The sequence below is a fragment of the Chlorocebus sabaeus genome, chromosome 10 (genome assembly GCF_047675955.1).
Source record: "Chlorocebus sabaeus isolate Y175 chromosome 10, mChlSab1.0.hap1, whole genome shotgun sequence".
Lineage (NCBI taxonomy): Eukaryota > Metazoa > Chordata > Mammalia > Primates > Cercopithecidae > Chlorocebus > Chlorocebus sabaeus.
Window position 1 is genome coordinate 43,303,933 of NC_132913.1, and position 26,803 is coordinate 43,330,735.

A 26,803-nucleotide genomic window follows, 5' to 3' on the forward strand; every position below is an offset into this window, starting at 1 on the left:
TACCATGGAAGTCCTCAGAAAAGGGCAAGTTGGAGATGTGGGCCAAGTTGTCAACTGCACATGCATCCTGGTATTGGGGTTCTGAAATGTTTTATCTTCCTCCAAATGTCCCTCTAATAGTTTGTCATGGTGACATGGTGACCTTACACAGTCATTATAAATACGCTCAGTAACTGGGAGGGAAGATAGGACTTACTAACAATTTAGATGATATGAGTACACTGGATAACGTTTTAAATTGTGTAGTCAGGGCCTTCTAAATCAGAAACTGGAGAAAAAGTTATTGCAAACCTAACTATTTTGGTTATGAGGAGGCAATTATAATAAAAGGAAATCTCTACCTGGCTCATTTGCTATGACTGTCCAGGTACAACACAGAGTTTCTGCCATGGGGAGCATCTGTAACTGGTACTAAACACAGGAAGTTAGGGTGGGAGAGAGGTCTGAATCAAGATAAAGAGGGTACTGCATTTCTCAGTCTGTTTCATAAAATAGAAATTGTTAGAGAAATAAACAGTCATTTCCAACAAAAGAGTCCTGGGAAATGATGCCTTCAACAAATTTAAATAAGTTTGTTTCCATCAAAGCTTCTCAGAGCCTTTAATATGTTAATTTTCATCACAAAAATTCAAGAGTTTAATATTAATATAATATGCTCGATTTCTCAATGCTATTTGACAGTGTTACTCTACAGTAAATTCTTTTCATTCTTCTTTGTATCTTTCACCATCCTAGCACCTAGCATAGTGCTTTAAGTAGAAAATAAGAGAGTAAATAGATCCATCTTCCTAATTCTACAATTAACTTATTTTCTAATGACGCATCCAAAAGTACATGACTCAACCCTAATATCAAAAATATCACAGAAAAGCAGCGTTTTCAATTTTTTTAAAAAAAGAGAGAAATAGATGTGGCTCTAATTATAATGCTTTCTCTTTCTTTTCTGTAAAGATCTTGAATTGTGTAATTTACAAAATCATTTTCAGTAGTCTATAAATACTAAATAATAGATATCTATATATGTATATCTCTACATACATATACACAGTCTTAAAATTGTAACACAGCTTATAGAAATGTAAGCTTAACTTCAAGGCGTGGTTGCTTTAATATATCATTCTTCTAAATAATAAGTACTTGAAACAATCAGTATACTTGTCTTTTGTCATTTACTATGCAAGGTAAATTGAGTAAGAATCTAACCCAGTGTTGATCCTAAGTCAAAATCAATGTTTTATTTATCTACTCCTGACAAGTTTAAAGACAGAATGTGAATTAACTAGATATTAATCTATTTTATAACACACTTGCAATAAGTAACCTGAAACTCTTATTTGTCTACATTCTCAGTCCATTAAGTAGCTTTATTTCAAATAACTAAATAACTATAGATATCATCAAAAATCTTTGAACCAGTCATTTAGAAGTTTTTGTGTGCCAGGAATTCTATTCTTCAAAACCGTATATTGGGGTTTGCAATGGTAACTAATCAGTTTTCATCTGTGATTGTTGTCTTTGTACACACACACTCATACACTATAAATGTAGGGGTTTTTTTCCTGAATATCCTGTCTCCACTATGAATTGAAATGAATTGATAGTGAAATTTTATTTTTAAAATTGTAAAAAATTTCCTATGCATAAAATAACAGCAAACATTCTTTCATCTACTCTGTCAGGTTCATTCCATAATGAATAGTAAAACACTTTTTATTATGTAATTAGAAACAGGTTATTTTCAAAAAGAACTTTTAATTAAAAACATCTACCAAAAAACTTGCCTTCTAAAAAGAAAAAGAACATTTAAAAGTTTTAGAAGCTCTACCTAGCCCATCTGGCCAGTATAATGGTCACAATTGCATTGTGGTGGACTCAATAAAGTGTATATAGCTATCCCCAGAAAGGCTCCCGGAAACCTCTCCTCTGAGAGCCTGTCCGTCTCTCAGTGGGGCAGGGGTATCTTCCTCTAATACACAGAGGCAGTTGCTATATTGCATCAATTGGTGTCTTAGTCTATTCGGTCTGCTATTTTTTTAAAATCTAATAAATTGGGTGTCTTATAAACAACAGATATTTATTTCACAGTTCTAGAGTCTAGGGGGTACAAAATCAAGGTGCCAGCAAATTCTGTGTCTGCTGAGCACCTGCTTTCTGGTTCATAGACAGCACTATCTTGCTGTGTCCTCATATGGTATAAGAGGTCAGGGGTCTCCCTTGGGCAATCTTGTCTCCTAATACCATCACTTTGTGGGGAGGTAGGATTTTGACATCTGCATTTGGGGAGGACACAAACATTCAGACTGCAGCAATAGGAGAGGCACTCAATTAGATAGGTTTGAATGTGCACAAAGTAAAAGCAATGACTATTTTTATATTCATGATACTTATTAATATAGTTGATAGTATTTGGCATATTGTGGGTTTAGATATGGAATTTAATAACTTTATAAGTCACCTATAATCATAATTCCCCAGACTCCTTAAGGTAAAAAGAATTAATGGAAAAAAAGAAAATGAAAGGCTTTATTTTCTTTTTTTCTGATTTTGAACAGATGCACTTCAGAAAAATGGTGGTGGTGTCCTTTTGGTAAATCAGAATGTCAGCTGAGTATTTTTAAAAGTAAAAAAAAAAATAAAATCCTGGACTTTCTCTGAAAGGTTAAAATGGTTTAAGTAAATTTAGTCAAAGTAAATGACATCTAGCAAAGAATACAAGGAAACTATATTTATTTATAAATGCTTTCAGTTAAATTCTAAACAAGCAATTTACTAAGCTATAATTTCAAAAGATTGTGATGTGATTCTGACAAAGAATATCAAGAATTTTAAATGGTAAGGAAGTGATGGGTGGACAAAAGAACACAGGTTGATAAAAAGATTAATCTACAGTCTCAGGCATCTTAATGTTACAATATATGGTTATGAGTAATCATTTGGAAACAAAACTCATCTAAGTGGCTCTTGTCCTTTTCCTGCCCTCACAGTACCTAACCAGCTGTAGCTGACATCAATGCAGGAAGTAGCCACATTTCTGCAAATCAGAGGCAGTTAGGAGAGACCTACATTGTCAGCCATTAAACCAGCTTTTGATGTAGTATTGGGGTACAAGTTTTATCACTCAACACGTACATGAGGTTAGTTTAGTCATAGTGTTAAAGAATTCTTTCATTTAGTGCATACTGACATTTAACCAAATAAAGTAAAAGTAAAATGAAATGTAATAAGTTAAAATAACAATATAAGTAAGTTATTAAGAATTAACACTGAATGCATCCAAACCTGTTTGTCCCCAAACATGTCTGACATCACGTTTACATGGTTATCAATGCCACAAACAGCAGAGGTCTGGCCTAGTGTATGTCAAATACTGATAACTATTCAGCATTTGTTTTAAGATAAGTTTGATTGCTTAGTTATATTTCCATATTTATTTAATCCTTAGCAAAACATGCTTTGCTTTTGTATCTCATCTTAACAATAGTCAAGTTCAGACATTCAGGATACTTGGAAACTTCTGTGTACGGTAAAAGATGGATTGTTCTATCTCTCCTTTGTGTAGTCATTTACTAACACCAGAGTCACCTCCTTTCATTCCTTAATTATTTAGACAACAGGCTCATTGCCACTCTCCCCAGCATTGCTCTGCTTGGTCTGAGTAATGTAAGTGTCCACATCGATGGCTCTGTCAACACTCAGGTCCCTCATTCCTTTACTTCCACTCCTAGGCCTGTCTTCCATCCTCCTCTGCTGACTCAGATTAATGGGCATACCCTAGGGGTTAGCAAGCTATCCCCATGGGCCAGCTACTTGTTTGCTTTGTTTGGTTTTGTTTTTTAATAGACATTATTCTTAGAGTAGTTTTAGATTCACAGCATAACTGACCGGAAGGTATAGAAGTTTCCTACATGCTCCCCCACCCCCATCTGTACATTTGTTTCAATGATGAGCCTACACTGAAACATCATTATCACCCAAATTATAGTTTACATTAAAGTTTATTCTTCCTTTGTAGATTTTATGGGATTGGAAAAATGTATAATGACATGTATTCACCATTATAGTATCATACAGAGCAGTTTCATGCCCCTAAAATTGCTTTGTGCTCTGCCCATTCTTCCCTCCCTCCCCACTAACCCCTGGCAACCACTGATCTTTTTACTGTCTCCACAGTTTTGCCTTTCTCAGAATGTCATAGACTTGGAATTATACTGTAGGCAGTCTTTCCAGATTGATTTTACTTAGTAATATGCACTTAAGTTTCCTCCGTGTCTTTTTATGGCTTGATAGGTCATTTCTTTTTATTACTAAATAAAAACATAGGATGTATCACATTTTATTTATCCACTCACGTACTGAATGACATCTTGATTACTTCTAACTTTTGGCAATTATGAATACAACTACGATAAACATCTGTGTGTAGGACATAAATTTTTTACTCCTTTAGGTAAATACAAAGAAACGTTCTATGAACTGCATATTGGTGTTCCTCCAAAGCTTATATGATGAAACCAAAACCTACAAAGTGATGGTTTGGAAGGTTAGGCCTTTGGGAGGTGATTAGGTCATGAGGATGGAGCCCTCATGAATGGGATTGATGCCCTTATAAAAAACTCTTCAGAGAACTCCTTTGGACCTTCTGCCATGTGAGGACATATGAAAAAGATAGCCACCTATGAACCAATAAGTAGAACCTCACTGGACACAGAATCTGCTGGTGCCTTCATCTTGAGCTTCCCAGCCTGTCAAACTATAAGAAATTAATTAAGCCACATTGTCTATGGCACTATTGTTGTAGTAGCCTGAATGAACTAAGACAGAGTACAATTGCTAGATTGTGTGTTAAGAGTATGTTTAGTTTTGTAGGAAACTGCCAGCCTGTCTTCCAGTGTGGCTGTACCATTTTACATTCACACCAGCAATAAAGGGAGTTACTGTTGCTCTATATTCTTGCCAGCATTTGGTGGTGTTGGTGTTCTGGACTTCAACCATCCTAATAGTTGTGTACTTGTATTTCATTGTCATTTTAATTTGCATTCCCATAATGACATATGATATTGAATATGTTCTCATATCTTTATTACCCATCTGTATATCTTCTTTCATGACATATCTGTTAATAATGTCTTTGGTCTATTTTTTAACTGAGATGTTCATTTACTTATTGTTGACTTGTAAGGATTTTTATGTATATTTTGCACAACTGTCTTTTATCAGAAATGCCCTTTGAGGATATTTTCTCCCAGTCTGTGGTTTATCTTTTCATTCTCTTGACAGTGACTTTTCCAGAGTAGACATTTTTATTTTATAATGAAGTCTCACTTATCAATTTTTTTAATGAATCATGCATTTGATATTGTATCTAAAAAGTCATTACCATGCCCAAGGTCATTTAGATGGTTTTCTATATTACTTTTTAAGAGTTTTGCATTTTACATGTAGGTGTATGAGATATTTAGATTTATCTGGGGAAAAAGTAAGGTCGATGTCTACATTTTTTTTTTTTTTTTTTTTTTGCACATGACTGTCCAGTTGTTCAAGCACCATTTGCTGAAAAGACTGTCTTCTCTCCATTGTATCGCCTTTGCTGTTTTATCAAATATCAATTAACTATATTTATGTGGGTCTATTTCTGGGCTCTCTATTCTGTTCCATTAATCAATCTGTTCTCTGACCAAGACCACACTGTCATGATTAATGTCGCTTTATAGTAAGGTTTAAGGTTTGGTGGTGTTCGTCCTCTGACTTTCCTGTTTTCTTTCAATATTGTGTTGACTTTTCTGGATCTTTTGCCTCTCCATATAAACTTTTGAGTCAGTTTATTGATACCACCACAATATGTTGCTTGGGTTTTGATTGGGATTGCACTGAAGCTGTAGATAAACTATAGATCAAGTTGGGAGGAATGGACCTCTTGGCAATTTTGAGTCTTCCTATCCATGAACATGGCATCTCTCTCCATTTGTTTAGTTTTTCTTTGATTTCGTTCATCAGAGTTTTGTAGTTTTTCTCATATAGAGCTTATACACTTTTTAAAATTTCTATCTGGGTATTTCATTTGGGGGTGGTGCTAATGTAAATGGCATTGTGTTTTTAATTTCAAATTCCAGTCATTCATTGCTGGCATATGAGAAAGTGAGTGTATTTTGTATATTAACCTTGTATCTTGAAATCTTGCTTTAATTGCTTAGCTGCTTGTTTTTATAAATCAAGTTATACTGGAACACAACCATGTGCACTAGCATTGTCTGTGGCTGCTTTCTAGCTACAATAGCAGAAGTAAGTAAATGCAATAGAGCTTCTATGGCCTCCAAGCCGGAAATATTTATATTACTGATAATAATTTTATTCTTTTTCCATAATCTTAATTGCATGCATCTCACTCTCCTGACCCTACCTTCTATCTTTCCAGCTTAGTCCCTCTAGACTCCTAATTCCAGCAATTTTATGACCTCTTAGGGCTTTCAATACATCAATCCAACACCCACCTTCATTTTTAGTGACTTCTTTCTTCCATTTCTTACCCAGCTTCTACTCCATGATTCATCTTTGTAATCATTCCTTTTCATACATTCTCTTTCTTTTCATAATATTTACTTGGAAAAAATTTCAAGCATGGATAAATGTAATTCTCCATCTGCTTTGTGCCTAAAACTCTGCAGTTGACTATAACTGGAGAAAAACACAGAACCATGTTCACTGGTTTCTCTTTCACTTCATGATAACAGAACTTAAATAAACTTTAAGTTAAAAAAAAAAACTATTTTATTTCCCTAACAAATTCATTCTCCTCAATGCCTACTTCATACTTTCTGCATCCTCTTCAAAGTATCATACCTCCCCCCACGTCTCAACAAATGAGTGAAAATAGAAGTAATCAGAAAAGACATTCCACATCCTCCTACCATATCTACCCACTACCCAAATCTGAGCTTTTATACTGTTTTTTTTTTTTTTTTGCTCAACATAAATTAAACTGTGTATGCTCATATCTGAAAACTTATCCACTCAATCCATTTTCCTTCTAGACAACTCAAGTATGTCATTACAGAAATTGTCCCTTCTCTTTCCCCCACACTATTATTACTCCCTCTCTACTAGATCATCCCCACCAACAAACAAACATGCTGTAATGCTGTAATTCCTCTCATTTTAAAATAAAAACATTCTGTTGGCTATATATTACCCTCCAATTACTTTTCCATTTTTCTGCTTCCTTCTATATCACTCCCAAAGAGTAGTCTATAATCAATATCTCTACTTCATTGCTGTCTCTGCTTTCCTGAAGGCAATCTAATAAACTTTATCCCAAACACTCTACTAAAACCAGTCTTCTCAAGGCCACTAAGGCTAATTCCAATAGTCAAATACAGCCCTCCTGTTACTTAACTTTCAGGATAATTAGCTTGGGTTTTTCCATATGCAGACCCTAAGACAAGAGTTCAAAGGCAGATAGTTTACTTACGAATCACAGGAAACACTAATAGGTGAGTGGGAAGTGGTACAGGAAAGAAAAGCAGACAATCAAGAGTTTATTATTAAAACAGCTATCACTGGAATTAAGTTCCATGAGGGAACGCATAGAAACAGTATGAACACTCACCTCAGCATTATTTCCACCTAAGGATCTAGAGAGCCGGGGTTCTTATACAGTGGCTCCCTCAAGTCATTGGTTAAGGCCTTCTGAATGGCAATTATATTAATTAACCAGCATTTCTGGTCTGGTTAATGCTTGAGCAGAGTGAATTTCCTTGGTTTTTGGAAACAGTCCTTAGGTATGAAGATGTGGAAATTGGAAGCTGAAACTTGGCAGGAATGCTCTGAATAGCAAGGTCCAAAGGATGTGAGTGAAGTACCTATGGCATCTGTTAAAACATGCTCATTCTCCCTCTTGAAATATTTTCTTCAGGTGGATAGAAAGAACACAGACTTCTGGTTTCCCTTTTACCTTTCTGGTCTATTGGTTTTTTTGGTCTCCTTTGTTTCTTTCTCCTCATCTAGCCAATCACTGAATGTTCTCTCTGTTATCTACACACACTCCCAAGGTAATCATATCCAGTTTCTATATGTTGATGTCTTCAAAACGTACTTTAACCTAGATCTTTTCCTTATTTGTCAAACTGTCTACCTGACATCTTCACTTGGTTGTCCAAGAGTTATCTCAAAGACACCATGTCTGGGACTTGGTCTCCCTATCATATTCCTTATCTCAATGGCATTCCCATTTTTCAAATTCCTCAAGTCAAAAACCTTGGAAGCTAGATTAACTCATTTCTTTCCCTCATACATCCAATGCATCCATAAATTCTATTAAACATTCCAAATATAACTAAGAATCTAACCACTTCTCAGCATCCCCAACATTAATAACCCTGTCCCATATTCTGTCAACTAAATAATTATAATAACCTTTTAATGTATTTTTCTCTTTTCATCTTTACTTCTCCCTCCTGACACACACACACACACACACGTATGCACATACAAATACACAGTCTATTTTCAATATAGCAGATACAGTGATCTTTTTAAAGCATTAGATCAAGCAATTTCTCTCTTCAAAACTCCTCAATGGTTTCTTTATCTCCTTGAGAGTAAAAGTTTGTGTTTATACAATCCAGCTTCTACTGCCTTAATGATCTCATTGGCTATCACATCCTTCTCCCTTACTTTGCTCTGGCAATTGTGTCCCTCACTATTACTCAAATACTAGTTATACTCATAAGTCAAGACCTATAAATTTGCTGGTCTCTCTACTGGTCTCTTTCCCCCCAGTATTGCCATGGTTCATGCTTCACCTCCTTCAGACTTCTGCACAAATGTTTCTGTAACAGTAACCATCCTATTTAAAAAACAAAAACAAAAACAAAAACAAACAAACAAACAAAACCCTACCCTCACCAGTAGTCCCTCTCCTCTTTCCCTGCTTTAATTATTATCTCGCATATTATGGTGTATATTTTATTTGTTTACCTGTCTCTCTTCACCTGAACATAAGCTCCGTAAACACAAACATTTTTCTTTGTTATTCACCGCTGTATCTTCAGACTCGAAAATAGTGCATGTCACAAGGTTGGCACTCAAATAACACTTGATGAATGTGTGAAGGAATGAATGAAGAATAATTAAAATTAACCATTAGCATTATACAATTGAACATGCTCATATTATATAATTATAAACAAATTCAGATAAGAGGAGTCCTGCCTATAACAGGAAACTTATTCCCAGGGTGAAGAACTGAGAGGGGTCTAAGATTTTACCCTGCTAGAAAGATAAAAAGTTTTCTTGTCATTTTCCTCAATGCTGGGAGAAAGCACAAGACTCCGAATTCCGAGACAAAGGACTTTATGACTCTCAGCACAGCAGGCAGCATAATATTCGTGTTTGTATTGGTTCCCCTTGGCCTCTAAGTCACATGACAATGTTATAGAAGGGAGCCCACGTAGATGCTGTACACACAGTGTGTTTGTGTCATAGCTAAGGAATCCTGAGCTTAGGAAACCCCATCTTACAAGGGAACTGTTAGCAAACCTGCCCAAAGCTTTCCCCAGAGGGAGACATTTTCTTTTTATTCTGGATAGAAAATCAATCTGCCCTCTGCTATGGTCAAAACCACTCTCTATTTTCCAAGTTTGTTCATTATGCAAACATCTTTGACAAGATATCCTGGAACAAAAATTATCAAAAGAAATGTGCAGAAATGTAAGGGAATTGTCTTCCAAGCAGATGTTTTCATTGTTGTATTCTACCAAACATTTAAAAAAGAAATTATACAAATTCTACATAATTTCTCCAAAAAAATAGAAAAGGATGGATTAAAACCCACCACATTATAAGTAGCCAGAATAATACACAAAACTGACGAGTAGAGAACAGGACATAAAACTATTGCCCAATACCCATTATGAAATTCACCAACAAAAGTTACCAACAAAATGTTAACTAATGAAAACTAGAAATAAATTTTAAAAATAACACATTATGACAAAATAGGATTAACTCAGGAATGCAAGATTAGTTCAATATTGAAAGTCAATTTTGGTAATTCATCATATTAACTGGTACAGTTATCAATTGTACCAATTGTTATAATTGCCTAGGTTTTCTTCTTTAGTCTGTTAATGTGATGGAGGTTGACAAAATTTAACATCCATTCAGGATAAAAACTCTTAGCAAATGAGGAAAAGAATGAAACTTCCCTAACCAGATAAAGGAAACGTAAAAACAAACATTTTTAAAACACGCATACACAGCTAACATAAAATCAATCACAAGGCAAGGATATCCATTCTCACTACCCCTATTCAATGTTTTATTGGAAAGCCTAGCCAGTGAATAAGAAAAAATTAAATAAAACGCATACAGTTTAAAAATGAAGAGATAAAGCTATTCCTATACAAACCTGTACTTGACTGTTTGTAACAATTTTATTAACATCAACCCCAAACTTAAAAACAAGGTGAATGTGCTTTAACAAGTAAATGACATACTGTGGTACATCCATACAATAAAATAGTATTCAGCAATAGAAAGAAACAAGGAATGGTTTTACACAACAACATGGATGAATCTCAAAGGCAGTTTTCTGAATGAAAGAAGCCAATCTCAAAAAGTTATAAACAATCTGATTCTACTTGTATGACATCTTGATGTGTATGCACATATAAATCCACAGTCTATTTTCAATATAGCAGATAGAGTGATCTTTTTAAAGCACTAGTTAGCTCAAGTAATTCCTCTCTTCAAAAATCTTCAATGGTTTTTCATCTCCTCTTAACCCTGAGGATGAAGAACACGTCAGTGGCTCCCAAAGGTTAGAAAAGAAGGAAGTGTTTGACTACAAATGTGAATCAAAAAGGAGTATTTGGGAGTAATAAAACCATTGTGCATCCTGAATATTGTGATGATTACACAAATCTACATATGTGTTAAAATTCATAAAACTGTACACCAAAAAATAAAAGTTAACTTACACACATAAATTTCCAAATGAGTTATTAAAGACTAAGCATACATCTCACCGATGACCCATCAGTTGCACTCTTAGCTATTTACCATGATAAATGAAAACATTATGTGCACAAAAGGCTTGTACTTAATTGCCTTATTCATAGTAACTGGAACTGAAAACAGAATGGAAAAACAAATTGTGATTTTTTTGTATAATGAAATACTACTAAGAAATAAAAAAGGGGGGGTGGAGCAAGATGGCCGAATAGGAACAGCTCCAGTCTCCAACTCCCAGCGCGAGCGACACAGAAGACCGGTGATTTCTGCATTTTCAACTGAGGTACTGGGTTCATCTCACTGGGGAGTGCCAGACGATCGGTGCTGGTCAGCTGCTGCAGCCCGACCAGCGAGAGCTGAAGCAGGGCGAGGCATCGCCTCACCTGGGAAGCGCAAGGTGGAAGGGAATCCCTTTTCCTAGCCAGGGGAACTGAGACACACAACACCTGGAAAATCGGGTAACTCCCACCCCAATACTGCGCTTTAAGCAAACAGGCACACCAGGAGATCATATCCCACACCTGGCCGGGAGGGTCCCGCACCCACGGAGCCTCCCTCATTGCTAGCACAGCAGTCTGTGATCTACCGGCAAGGCAGCAGCGAGGCTGGGGGAGAGGCGCCCGCCATTGCTGAGGCTTAAGTAGGTAAACAAAGCTGCTGGGAAGCTCGAACTGGGTGGAGCTCACAGCAGCTCAAGGAAACCTGCCTGTCTCTGTAGACTCCACCTCTGGGGACAGGGCACAGTAAACAATAACAAACGCAGCAGAAAGCTCTGCAGACGCAAACGACTCTGTCTGACAGCTTTGAAGAGAGCAGTGGATCTCCCAACACGGAGGTTGAGATCTGAGAAGGGACAGACTCCCTGCTCAAGTGGGTCCCTGACCCCTGAGTAGCCTAACTGGGAGACATCCCCCACTAGGGGCAGTCTGACACCCCACACCTCACAGGGTTGAGTACACCCCTGAGAGGAAGCTTCCAAAGCAAGAATCAGACAGGTACACTAGCTGTTCAGAAATATTCTATCTTCTGCAGCCTCTGCTGCTGATACCCAGGCAAACAGGGTCTGGAGTGGACCTCAAGCAATCTCCAACAGACCTACAGCTGAGGGTCCTGACTGTTAGAAGGAAAACTATCAAACAGGAAGGACACCTACACCAAAACCCCATCAGTACATCACCACCATCAAAGACCAGAGGCAGATAAAACCACAAAGATGGGGAAAAAGCAGGGCAGAAAAGCTGGAAATTCAAAAAATAAGAGCACATCTCCCCCGGCAAAGGAGCGCAGCTCATCGCCAGCAACGGATCAAAGCTGGACGGAGAATGACTTCGATGAGATGAGAGAAGAAGGCTTCAGTCCATCAAATTTCTCAGAGCTAAAGGAGGAATTACGTACCCAGCGCAAAGAAACTAACAATCTTGAAAAAAAAGTGGAAGAATTGATGGCTAGAGTAATTAATGCAGAGAAGGTCATAAACGAAATGAAAGAGATGAAAACCATGACACGAGAAATACGTGACAAATGCACAAGCTTCAGTAACCGACTCGATCAACTGGAAGAAAGAATGTCAGCGATTGAGGATCAAATGAATGAAATGAAGCGAGAAGAGAAACCAAAAGAAAAAAGAAGAAAAAGAAATGAACAAAGCCTGCAAGAAGTATGGGATTATGTAAAAAGACCAAATCTACGTCTGATTGGGGTGCCTGAAAGTGAGGGGGAAAATGGAACCAAGTTGGAAAACACTCTTCAGGATATCATCCAGGAGAACTTCCCCAACCTAGTAGGGCAGGCCAACATTCAAATCCAGGAAATACAGAGAACGCCACAAAGATACTCCTCGAGAAGAGCAACTCCAAGACACATAATTGCCAGATTCACCAAAGTTGAAATGAAGGAAAAAATCTTAAGGGCAGCCAGAGAGAAAGGTCGGGTTACCCACAAAGGGAAGCCCATCAGACTAACAGCAGATCTCTCGGCAGAAACTCTTCAAGCCAGAAGAGAGTGGGGGCCAATATTCAACATTCTTAAAGAAAAGAATTTTAAACCCAGAATTTTATATCCAGCCAAACTAAGTTTCATAAGTGAAGGAGAAATAAAATCCTTTACAGATAAGCAAATGCTTAGAGATTTTGTCACCACTAGGCCTGCCTTACAAGAGATCCTGAAGGAAGCACTAAACATGGAAAGGAACAACCGGTACCAGCCATTGCAAAAACATGCCAAAATGTAAAGACCATCAAGGCTAGGAAGAAACTACATCAACTAACGAGCAAAATAACCAGTTAATATCATAATGGCAGGATCAAGTTCACACATAACAATCTTAACCTTAAATGTAAATGGACTAAATGCTCCAATTAAAAGACACAGACTGGCAAGCTGGATAAAGAGTCAAGACTCATCAGTCTGCTGTATTCAGGAGACCCATCTCACATGCAGAGACATACATAGGCTCAAAATAAAGGGATGGAGGAAGATTTACCAAGCAAATGGAGAACATGAAAAAGCGGGGGTTGCAATACTAGTCTCTGATAAAACAGACTTTAAACCATCAAAGATCAAAAGAGACAAAGAAGGCCATTACATAATGGTAAAGGGATCAATTCAACAGGAAGAGCTAACTATCCTAAATATATATGCACCCAATACAGGAGCACCCAGATTCATAAAGCAAGTCCTTAGAGACTTACAAAGAGACTTAGACTCCCATACAATAATAATGGGAGACTTCAACACTCCACTGTCAACATTAGACAGATCAACGAGACAGAAAGTTAACAAGGATATCCAGGAATTGAACTCATCTCTGCAGCAAGCAGACCTAATAGACATCTATAGAACTCTCCACCCCAAATCAACAGAATATACATTCTTCTCAGCACCACATCGTACTTACTCCAAAATTGACCACGTAATTGGAAGTAAAGCACTCCTCAGCAAATGTACAAGAACAGAAATTATAACAAACTGTCTCTCAGACCACAGTGCAATCAAACTAGAACTCAGGACTAAGAAACTCAATCAAAACCGCTCAACTACATGGAAACTGAACAACCTGCTCCTGAATGACTACTGGGTACATAACGAAATGAAGGCAGAAATAAAGATGTTCTTTGAAACCAATGAGAACAAAGATACAACAAACCAGAATCTCTGGGACACATTTAAAGCAGTGTGTAGAGGGAAACTTATAGCACTAAATGCCTACAAGAGAAAGCAGGAAAGATCTAAAATTGACACTCTAACATCACAATTAAAAGAACTAGAGAAGCAAGAGCAAACACATTCGAAAGCTAGCAGAAGGCAAGAAATAACTAAGATCAGAGCAGAAGTGAAGGAGATAGAGACACAAAAAACCCTCCAAAAAATCAATGAATCCAGGAGTTGGTTTTTTGAAAAGATCAACAAAATTGACAGACCACTAGCAAGACTAATAAAGAAGAAAAGAGAGAAGAATCAAATCGACGCAATTAAAAATGATAAAGGGGATATCACCACTGACCCCACAGAAATACAAACTACCATCAGAGAATACTATTAACACCTCTACGCAAATAAACTGGAAAATCTAGAAGAAATGGATAATTTCCTGGACACTTACACTCTTCCAAGACTAAACCAGGAAGAAGTTGAATCCCTGAATAGACCAATAGCAGGCTCTGAAATTGAGGCAATAATTAATAACCTACCAACCAAAAAAAGTCCAGGACCAGATGGATTCACAGCTGAATTCTACCAGAGGTACAAGGAGGAGTTGGTACCATTCCTTCTGAAACTAATCCAATCAATAGAAAAAGAGGGAATCCTCCCTAACTCATTTTATGAGGCCAACATCATCCTGATACCAAAGCCTGGCAGAGACACAACAAAAAAAGAGAATTTTAGACCAATATCCCTGATGAACATCGATGCAAAAATCCTCAATAAAATACTGGCAAACCGGATTCAGCAACACATCAAAAAGCTTATCCACCACGATCAAGTGGGCTTCATCCCTGGGATGCAAGGCTGGTTCAACATTCGCAAATCAGTAAACATAATCCAGCATATAAACAGAACCAAAGACAAGAACCACATCATTATCTCAATAGATGCAGAAAAGGCTTTTGACAAAATTCAACAGCCCTTCATGCTAAAAACGCTCAATAAATTCGGTATTGATGGAACGTACCTCAAAATAATAAGAGCTATTTATGACAAACCCACAGCCAATATCATACTGAATGGGCAAAAACTGGAAAAATTCCCTTTGAAAACTGGCACAAGACAGGGATGCCCTCTCTCACCACTCCTATTCAACATAGTGTTGGAAGTTCTGGCTAGGGCAATCAGACAAGAGAAAGAAATCAAGGGGATTCAGTTAGGAAAAGAAGAAGTCAAATTGTCCCTGTTTGCAGATGACATGATTGTATATTTAGAAAACCCCTTTGTCTCAGCCCAAAATCTCCTTAAGCTGATAAGAAACTTCAGCAAAGTCTCAGGATACAAAATTAATGTGCAAAAATCACAAGCATTCTTATACACCAGTAACAGACAAACAGAGAGCCAAATCAGGAATGAACTTCCATTCACAATTGCTTCAAAGAGAATAAAATACCTAGGAATCCAACTTACAAGGGATGTAAAGGACCTCTTCAAGGAGAACTACAAACCACTGCTCAGTGAAATAAAAGAGGACACAAACAAATGGAAGAACATACCATGCTCATGGATAGGAAGAATCAATATCGTGAAAATGGCCATACTGCCCAAGGTAATTTATAGATTCAATGCCATCCCCATCAAGCTACCAATGAGCTTCTTCACAGAATTGGAAAAAACTGCTTTAAATCTCATATGGAACCAAAAAAGAGCCCGCATCTCCAAGACAATCCTAAGTCAAAAGAACAAAGCTGGAGGCATCACGCTACCTGACTTCAAACTATACTACAAGGCTACAGTAACCAAAACAGCATGGTACTGGTACCAAAACAGAGATATAGACCAATGGAACAGAACAGAGTCCTCAGAAATAATACCACATATCTACAGCCATCTGATCTTTGACAAACCTGAGAGAAACAAGAAATGGGGAAAGGATTCCCTATTTAATAAATGGTGCTGGGAAAATTGGCTAGCCATAAGTAGAAAGCTGAAACTGGATCCTTTCCTTACTCCTTATACGAAAATTAATTCAAGATGGATTAGAGACTTAAATGTTAGACCTAATACCATAAAAATCCTAGAGGAAAACCTAGGTAGTACCATTCAGGACATAGGCATGGGCAAAGACTTCATGTCTAAAACACCAAAAGCAACAGCAGCAAAAGCCAAAATTGACAAATGGGATCTCATTAAACTAAAGAGCTTCTGCACAGCAAAAGAAACTACCATCAGAGTGAACAGGCAACCTACAGAATGGGAGAAAATTTTTGCAATCCACTCATCTGACAAAGGGCTAATATCTAGAACCTACAAAGAACTCAAACAAATTTACAAGAAAAAAAACAAACAACCCCATCAAAAAGTGGGCAAAGGATATGAACAGACATTTCTCAAAAGAAGACATTCATACAGCCAACAGACACATGAAAAAATGCTCATCATCACTGGCCATCAGAGAAATGCAAATCAAAACCACAATGAGATACCATCTCACACCAGTTAGAATGGCGATCATTAAAAAGTCAGGAAACAACAGGTGCTGGAGAGGATGTGGAGAAATAGGAACACTTTTACACTGTTGGTGGGATTGTAAACTAGTTCAACCATTATGGAAAACAGTATGGCAATTCCTCAAGGATCTGGAACTAGATGTACCATATGACCCAGCCATCCCATTACTAGGTATATACCCAAAGGATTATAAATTATGCTGCTATAAAGACACATGCACACGTATGTTTATTGCAGCACTATTCACAATAGCAAAGACTTGGAATCAACCCAAATGTCCATCAGTGACAGATTGGATTAAGAAAATGTGGCACATATACACCATGGAATACTATGCAGCCATAAAAAAGGATGAGTTTGTGTCCTTTGTAGGGACATGGATGCAGCTGGAAACCATCATTCTTAGCAAACTATCACAAGAACAGAAAACCAAACACCGCATGTTCTCACTCATAGGTGGGAACTGAACAATGAGATCACTTGGACTCGGGAAGGGGAACATCACACACCGGGGCCTATCATGGGGAGAGGGGAGGGGGGAGGGATTGCACTGGGAGTTATACCTGATGTAAATGACGAGTTGATGGGTGCAGCACACCAACAAGGCACAAGTATACATATGTAACAAACCTGCACGTTATGCACATGTACCCTACAACTTAAAGTATAATAATAATAAATAAATTAAAAAAATAAAAAAGAAAAAAGAAATAAAAAAGAACAACATGAATGAATCTTAAAATTCACTTAAAAATATTATTAAGTGAAAGAAGCCAGGCACAGAACATATGCATTTATAATTCATCTTATAAATCATTCCATTTATAAGAAGTCCAAAATCAAACAAAACTTTATATGTACATAAAACTACAAATCAGAACATTGATTGGCTTTGTGTATATGAAAAAGTGGGAGGATTCTGGAATTAATTTCCAAACGGACATGAAGGAAATTTCAAGGTGATAGGTATGTTCTATATATTGCTTTGCGTGATGATAATGTGGGTATGTATCATCAAAATTCATTACACTAAACATGTATACTTAGATATAAAATATAATAAAGCTAGAGGAAAAAAACTACATAAATTTTGAAATTAAGCTGGGGGCACTCTAATAGCTTCATCCCTGTATTGACCACAAACATAAAATTGAGCACATGTGGAGGGGTGGGGATCAAAAAGTCGGCATTAGTCGTGAATGCCGTAACAACTTATTCATTCTTTAAATGAAGTTTATTAAAATTACTCACCTTAATTAATTTCAACATCTTGGGCTAATAAGAGCTGAATCCTGTTTTTGACATCTAATGGTGCCTTCTAAATTATATGTGAGATAAAGTCGCTACATGCATATGCAGATGACTGCTTATAAAACACGTGCTATTTGTTTTGGCTATGAAAGGGCAATCCTGTACGGATTACTTGAAAAATATTTCCTTTTTTTCCTCTCTCTCTCTCCTTGATTTAAGGGTATAAAAATATTATACCTGTAGGCATGAGATTTTAATTTCCTTTATGTTAACTACAGCTTTTCAAGGTACTTCCAGTTTGTTGTGACAAAAAGGAAATGAGAAGTATTTGGAAATAATTCATCCTTCTAATGTTGGGGCCTCCAGTGAATGGGGCAGCTGCCCCAGAGCACCACCAGCCTAGGTTTCTTTCTCAGTGATGTTAAGTTGCCAACACCATTGTTATGCCAGTGGAGACAATATGGCTGCAGACAACCCAGGATGTCACACCCCTTCAATACTACCTCCCTTTCCCAGCAGAAATTCCCCTCAACTGTGGGAAGTTCTGCTAAGATGAATGTGTGTCAAAGGGAAAAGTCAGAGAAGAGCAAAAATAAGAATTATACAATACAAATGTAAACAAATAAAGATGACTCATATCCTTTTGAAAAAAAACAAGTAGTTAAAAAATAGCAGCCCATGGGCCATGATTTCCCCCACCTGGACTTGAGGCAGTTATCGCTAAAATCTCATTTGTTCCTGCTATGCCTGGATAGAAACTCCAAATCATCCTTCTCTCACAATGTCAGGGAAACACTACCAACCGGTCAAAATTAGTATGCAAGGAAAAATTTATTTACCATCCTATGAGAAATTTATGCTAACTTTACACAAAAAATTTCTGAAAGTTATTTGATACCAGTACTGTTTATTGAAATAAACTTTGGGAGGCATTTAAGGAATTGGTTCTCACATATTTGGATTATATAACATATAACTCCTGCAAAGACCAGATCAGATCCATTTGAAACCTGAGAGCGCTGCCTTAAAAGGAATTCCCAAATTTCCATAAAATAATTAAACTACTCCCTATCTTCCACCCCCTAACCACACCACAAACCTCAAACCCCACCCACCACAAACCTCACCCACACTTTTCCAAGATTTCTGTATTTATGTCAGCACACTGAGGTAATGTGAAATATAGTGTGGTTTCTAAAGCTCCAAAAGTGAGTATTAATGAAACTGTTAATTTAACATCAAACTTCTGCTCATACAAATTATTCCCAATTGCCTGTGGAGCTACTCCCATTGTCAGTAATGAAAGCTTTATATGTAATCAAAGAGGAATGCACATCCTAAGAAACTTCAATCACTTTAAGTGAGCATTTTAAATTACAAGACTCTTTTTCTAGTTCTGCAAACAAAACGTCTACTATGGCTTATGTATTCAGGTTTCTCAGGAAAATTCAAATTGATATTATTTGTAAATGTTAAAATATTCTAATTTGAAGAAATCATGTAAGGCATCAATTGGATACGATGTAAGAAAGCAAAGGTTAGGTTCAATGAAAAATACACAAATTACAGTTTTAACTTCCAAGCTATTACAAATCCATCGTGCGGCATTTTCATCTCAAATATACCAAGAAATTAAAGATTATTTTACTTGCTGCAATTACACAAAAGCACAGCCATTATGGAGGTTTTGTTTTTCATGCATGTAGTCTAGTTTTAAAGATTTGTTTATTTTGTTTTGTATTTAAAGAAAAGGCATTATCTGCTCAATTGCCAAGCAAGAAGGTTTTACAAATTTCTTTTAAGTTCCCATAGAAATGCATTGATTAGAGAATAATTTCTGTTAATATTTTCTTCTTTTCCAGACTCCTCTGCTTGCTTAAACTAACAGGGCACCTGCCCCTTGCCGTCGTTTTCATCTTTTGTTCGGCTCAGTAGGTTACCTAACTGGTGGATTTTATTGAGTTAAATCAAGCTGTCACTTCATCTGCCTGAAGGATGACTCAAATACTACACATAATAATAAAAGAAAAGTAGGATAAAATAATCTTGTCAAGCCAGAAAAACTGATTGCTTGAAGTTGTAGCCTTCAATCAATACACTAATTCCACAATTTATACCTTTTTCAATTGGAGGGGAAAGAAACCCTGATATGGTATTTCTTGGCTCACTGACCAACTTTGACCTTCTATCTATGTGAATGTAGGATTAGCAAGGATTTTTGCTTAGTGAAATCACCTATGAAAATAAGAAAACAAATATGCACATTTGTGGCTCCAAATAACTATTAATTTCAGAAATGCAAGAAGTGCCCAGTGTTTATTTACTATGTCTACTAAAGTGAAGATTTTATTTAGTTCGAGGTGGATGTCCTTTACTATTTAAAAATAATTTGAAGCTAGAATCGGTGCAACGAAACACCTTAAAATTTGACATGGTATAATCTCCTAAAGATTTTTTTTTCATTTGATCTATTTATTAATAGTTTATGCAAAAGAATAGATAACTAAGCAATATACCAGCAATGTACCACTCTTTCTTTCAAATTTTATACTTGTTTGGTCTCTTACAAAATCTGTCATCTATGATAAAAGAGTCATACCATTCTTTTGAGCTATCGTTATGATTTCATAAAGACTATAATGAATTGTTTTTCACCTGTTATTATTGCTTAAAATAATCTATCATTTTCAAAAGCTTATGTTTGTTTGTAAATTATAATTAATTTGCATACCTTTTAAAATCAATAAAAACACTTCATTTCAAAATTCTGGACTCTCTTTAACTGTCAGGTTTCTGCTTTCCTTTCATAATTTCTCCCCTGCAGGCACCAACCAGGAAATAAAATTCTTTGTTTAGGAAGCCTTTTATATCTCACTAGGCCACCTGCTTACCTTGAATTGTGGCATGCAATCAAGCAGGATCCCAAAAAAATAGTACTTTTTCTTCCACCTACATCTTAAATGTGTATGCGTGTGTACACCACAAAGCAATCTATAAGCTGAACCATTAACATTTTGACCAAAAACATTTTTAATTCCAAAAACTGAGATATGCTTGCCCAAATACTTTTGGTTTTAAATAAGTTACCTTTTTACATTATCAAGAAGTAATATTTTTATTAAAATGAGAGCAATAAATTATATGCATAGTCTATGTATATTGCATATGTACATATATCTTAAATACATGTATTTCTTGCTGAAATAAGCTCTTTTAAGCCCGGGCTGTTGTGGAAACACAAGACTATCTTTGTCCTTCCAATATGCTTAATCACATCTCACTGCCAGTTTCAGCTTCTTAAGCCCAGATTTGAACTTTTGAAAGAACTGTGTGAGACCGTTCTGTCATGTAAACCATCTGAGCAGGCTGAGATCGTCGAATGCAGTAGAACACAGCAGATCCCCCAAATGCTGCTAGCCTTTAAGAGAATAAATCAGAGTTTGAGATGGGTGAACAAAGAGCTATTTTTTTTCTTTACAGCAAACATAAAAATACTTGCTTGACCCAGAGTTTATCCCCTCAAACCAGACCACGTCCTCCTACTTCTGTGCCATTTAGATGTGTTATAAGAGGGAAGAAGGGGAAAAAAGAAGACAAAGAAAAAGACTAGAAATCTGAAGTGCTTCTCCTCCCTACAGTCACCTACACACACACGCACGCACACACACACACACACACCACTATTTCTTACCTCCAGTAAAAAATAAGCCAAACCATCTCTTTGAAAAGTGTACATTTACACATACGGAAACATATGTTCATTTTCAAATGGTGAAGAAGTGCATTGAAACCAGTACCAAAATTATCTAGCAAGTAAATTCCAGGATGTAATTAAAGGTCACCAATGGCTTCCTGTTTGTGCAATCCAATGAACTTAACTAATTCTTCATTTTCGATGATATTTCAGTAAAATTTCATTCAGTTGGTTAATCTCTAATCTCTTCTTCAAGAAAATATTAACTCTCCTGTATACACTTTCACCTTATATGTGTATTTTACTCTCTTTATATTCTCTTTGTTCTTTCCCATACTTCGAGCATTCCACAAGATTCCACCCAGGGACCTGTACTTATATTAATATATATCCCTCTCCCTTCAAGAATTCATTGAACTATAAAGGGTTCCATCTTCTGACTGAACTGACTTACAGCAGTCAATCTAGAGTTCAGACCTTGGTTCCTAAGAGTCACAAAAAGGTCAATAAACACAGAATCAGACCAAGGAGACAGTGTGGAACTAAGACAAGTACAGGTGTCAGCAGTCAAAGATCAATTGGAAGACCGGGCTGAGAAAAATAAAAAGGAAAGGATCATGCCTCTGCCAAATGTCAAGATAGTAGAGTAGGCTTCAAACCCAAACAAGTAGCAGAGATCAGAAACACGCATCATCTTATATACCAAATATCTTAAAGAGGAAAATCCTGCTTCTAAGACTCCTCATACAGCGCGGAAACCAGTGACTGGTTTCCTAGAGATGGACACTGAGAATACAGGTGTCCCTACTGTTGCCTTTAAGTCATTCAAAACAATGAAAAAATCCCCAAAATTTTCTGTTCTGTGCAAATATCTGCCAAAGCTCCATCTCTAATCAGACCTCTCTACATTTTCATATTTTCAAAAGCTAGCTCTCGCTAGAGGCTCTGTTGTCACTTCAATTTGACAGAAGCTAAACATCTCTTCACTTGAATTCTTTATTTCTGTCCATCATTCATTTATTTAACCAAATGTGTTAAGTGACCACAATGTGATAGGCAGTATTCTGGGCAATAAATGAACAGCAGCAAAAAAGGTGACAGAAATTTCTACCCAGTTAGAGTTTGCATTTTAGAAAGACAGACAACAAACAAAATAAATAAGAAAAGTATATAATATGTTCAATTAGAATATAACACATATATAATAAAGTGTGGATATGGCATCAAGATAGACAAATAAATCAGTGAAATATAATAAAAAGTCTAGAAATAGATCTCTATGTATATATACCGGCAACTTGTTTTTAACAAAAATGAGAATGCAATTTGGTAAAAAGAGAATTGTGTCTCCAATCGATGGAGCTGGAACAATTAAATATTCATATGCAAAAAAGAACTTTAATCCGTACCTCACACCATGTATAAAAATTATCTCAAAATAGACAATCTGAATACGATTATATTAAGAAATTGAATGAATAATTAGTAACTTTCCCAAAAAAAGTAGCATGAGGCCCTTGTGGGTTCATCAACGAATTCCATGACACATTTAAGGAAGAAAATATACTAATCCTTTACAATCTCTTCTGGAAGAAGAGGCAATACTTCCTAACTCATTCTATTAAGTCAGCATTATCCTAATACTACACCAGACAAAAGCATCACAAGAAAAGAAAACTATAGACCAAAATTTCTCATCAACATAGATATAAATATCCTCAAGTAAATATTAAAAAATAGAATTTAACAATGTATTTAAGGAGTTATGTACCATGTCCAGATAGGATTTATTCCAGGTATGTAGGCTAGTTTAACATCCAAAATCAATTAATATAATTCACCCCAGTAGCAGGTTAAAAAAGAAAAATCACATGATCACATCAATAAATGCAAAATAACATTTGACAAAATCCAACACTCACTCATGATAAAAATTCTCATTAAACTGGGAATAGAGAGAAAAGCTCTCAACTTGGTAAAGAATTTCTACAAAAACGTACAATTAATATCATACTGAGTGGTGGGAAATTCAAAGTTTCCCACTAAGATCAGGAATAAAACAAGGATATTCCTTCTCACCATCACTTTTCAACATCATAGTGGAAGTCCTAGTTAATGCTACAAGAGAAGAAAATAAAAGGTATAAATATTGAAGAGAAAAAAATAAGTTTATTTGTTTACACATGAAATGATTGACGATTGTCTTCATAGAAAATCTGAAAGAACTGGCACACACACAAAAACTCCTGTTACTAATAAGCTATTATGGCAAGATTGCAGGATACAAGATTAATACACAAAAGTCAATTGCTTTCTTATACACCAGCAGTGAACTAGTGGAATTTGAAATTGAAAACACAATAATATTTACATTAGTACCCCCTAAAAATCAAATATTTAGGTATAAATCCAGCAAAATATATACAAGATCTACATGAGGAAAAGTACAAAACTCTGATGAGAGATTTTTTTAACTAAATAAATGGAGAGGGATTTCATATTCATGGTTAAGAAGACTCCACATGTTCAAGGTGTTAGTTCTTCCCAACTTGATCTTCAAATTCAACACAATCCCAGTCAAAACTAAAGCAAGGCTGGGTGCAGTGGCTCATGCTTGTAATCCCAGCAGTTTGGGAGGCTGAGGCAAGAGGATGACTGGAGCTCAGGAATTCAAAATCAGCCTGGGCAACATGGAAATACCCCATCTCTACAAAAGTTTAAAAATTAGCCAAGTGTGGGGGTGGATACATGTGTTCCCAACTGCTCGGGAAGCTGAGATGGTAGGATCTCTTGAGCCCAGGAGGTCGAAGCTGCAGTAAGCCATGATCACACCACTGCACTCCAGCCTGGTTGACAGAGTGAGTCCCTGTCAAAAAAAAAAAATCCAGAAAGCTATTTTGTGGATATCAACAAATTGATTCTAAAGTTCATATGGAAAGGCAAAAGACCCAGAATAGCTAATTCAATATTGAAGAAGAGCAAAGTCAGAGGACATTCCCCACCTGACTTCAAGACTTACTATAAATTTGCAGTAATTGACACAGTATGGTATTGGCAAAAGAAAAGACAAATCGATCAATGAAACAGATAGAGAGTCCACATAAATAGACCCACAAAATTTAATCAGTTGATCTTTAACAAAGGAGCAAAGACAATACAATGAAGAAAATATAATCCTTTCAATGATTGATGCTGGAACAACTAGACATCCAGATGCAAAAAGATGAATCTAGACACAGATCTTACACCCTCAACACATATTAACTCAAAATGGATGTAAAATGTCTAAATGTAAAATTCAAAACTATAAAATTCCCAGAAGGAAACATGGGAGATCATCTAAATGATCTTGAATTTGACAATGACTTTTTAGAAACAATATGAAGGCACAATTCATGAAAGAAAGAGTTGATAAACTAGCTGGACCTCATTAAAACTAAACATGTTGCTGTGCAAAAAATATTGTCAAGAGAATAAAAAGACAAGCCACTAACTGTGAAAGAAATATTTGCAAAAGACATATCTGGTTAAGGACTGTTATCCAAAATATACAAAGAGTTCTTAAAACTCAACTACAAGAAAACAAACACCTGATTTCAAAATGGGCAGAAGACATGAATAGACACCTCATCAAAATATACAGATGATAAGTAAGAAAATGAAAAGATGTTCCCCATCATATGTCATCAGGAAAGGGCAAATAAATGGGTACAAAGTTACAGTTAGCTAGGAAGTATAAATTTTAGTGTTCTATTACACAGTAAGGTGACTATAGCAAATAATAACATCATGTATATTTAAAGATAGCCAGAAAAGAAGATTCTTAATGTCGTTATGACTAAGAAATGTATCCCAGAACTTAAAATTAAATTGTTGATTTTTGCATTTATGCATAAAATTCTATGCATTTATGAACCTGCCTGTATTAGATACTCAGCACATATTTTTTGAAAGAATGTATGAATAAAGATTATACAATGTTGAGAGAAAAAAAGATAAATGTTTAAAATAATAGAAATTATAATTACCCCCATTTGATTATAACACTACAGATACATGTGTCAAAACATCACATTGTACCAAATAAATATGTATTAGGTTGGTGCAAAAGTAATTGCGGTTTTTGCCATTGACAGCAATGGCAAAAACCGCAATTACTTTTGCACCAATCTAATACAATTATTACTTGTCAATTATAAATTTAAAAACAAACTTTAAAAACTGAGCTATTACTCTACAGCTATTAGAATGACCAAAATCCCAAACACTGTCAACACCAAATAGTGGTGAGGATTTGAAGCAACAAAAACTCTCAAACATTGCTGGTGGGAATGTGAAATTGCAAACTTCTTTAGAATATCGTCTGGTAGTTTGTCACAAAACTAAACATATTCTTTCATACCACATGATATGAGAATTGTGCTCCTTGGTATTTACCTAAAAGAGTCAAAAATGTACTTCCACACAAAAACCTAAACGTAGATGTTTATAGCAGCTTTATTCATAAGTGCCAAAACTTAAAAGCAACCAGCCTTTCGGTAGGTGAATGGAGAGATAAACTATGATACATCCAGGTAATGGAATATTATTCAGAGTTAAAAATAAATTAGCTATTAACCCATTGAAAGACATGGAGGAAACTTAAGTGCATGTTACTAAGTTAAAAAGGTCAATCTGAAAGATTAAAAGCTATATGATTCCAACTCTATAATATTCTGGAAAAGCCAAAACTATAGAGACAGTACCATTGGTTGCGAGGGGATAGAGGGAAGGGAAAGATAGGGAGAGCACAGAGCATTTTGGGGGCAGTGAAACAGCCCTGTATCCTACTCTGTAGGATAAAATAATTGTGAATATATATCATCATACATTTGTCCAAATCCATAGAATGTACAACATCAAGAGTAAACCCTAATGTAAACCATGGTTCCATTAATAATAACCTATCAATGCAGGCTTATCAACTGTAACAAATGTCCCACTCTGGTGCAAGTGACTGACAGTCGAAGAGGCTGTGCATGTATAAAAGCAGAAGGCATATGGGTAGTTTCTGTATCTTCCCTTCAATTTTGCTGTGAACCTAAATCTTCTCCAAAAAATAATTTGTTAAACAATTTAACTAATAAAGAAGCATAGACCAAAATATGTCTTAATACTGTAAAATTCTGGAAGAAAGTGTAAGAGAAAATCTTT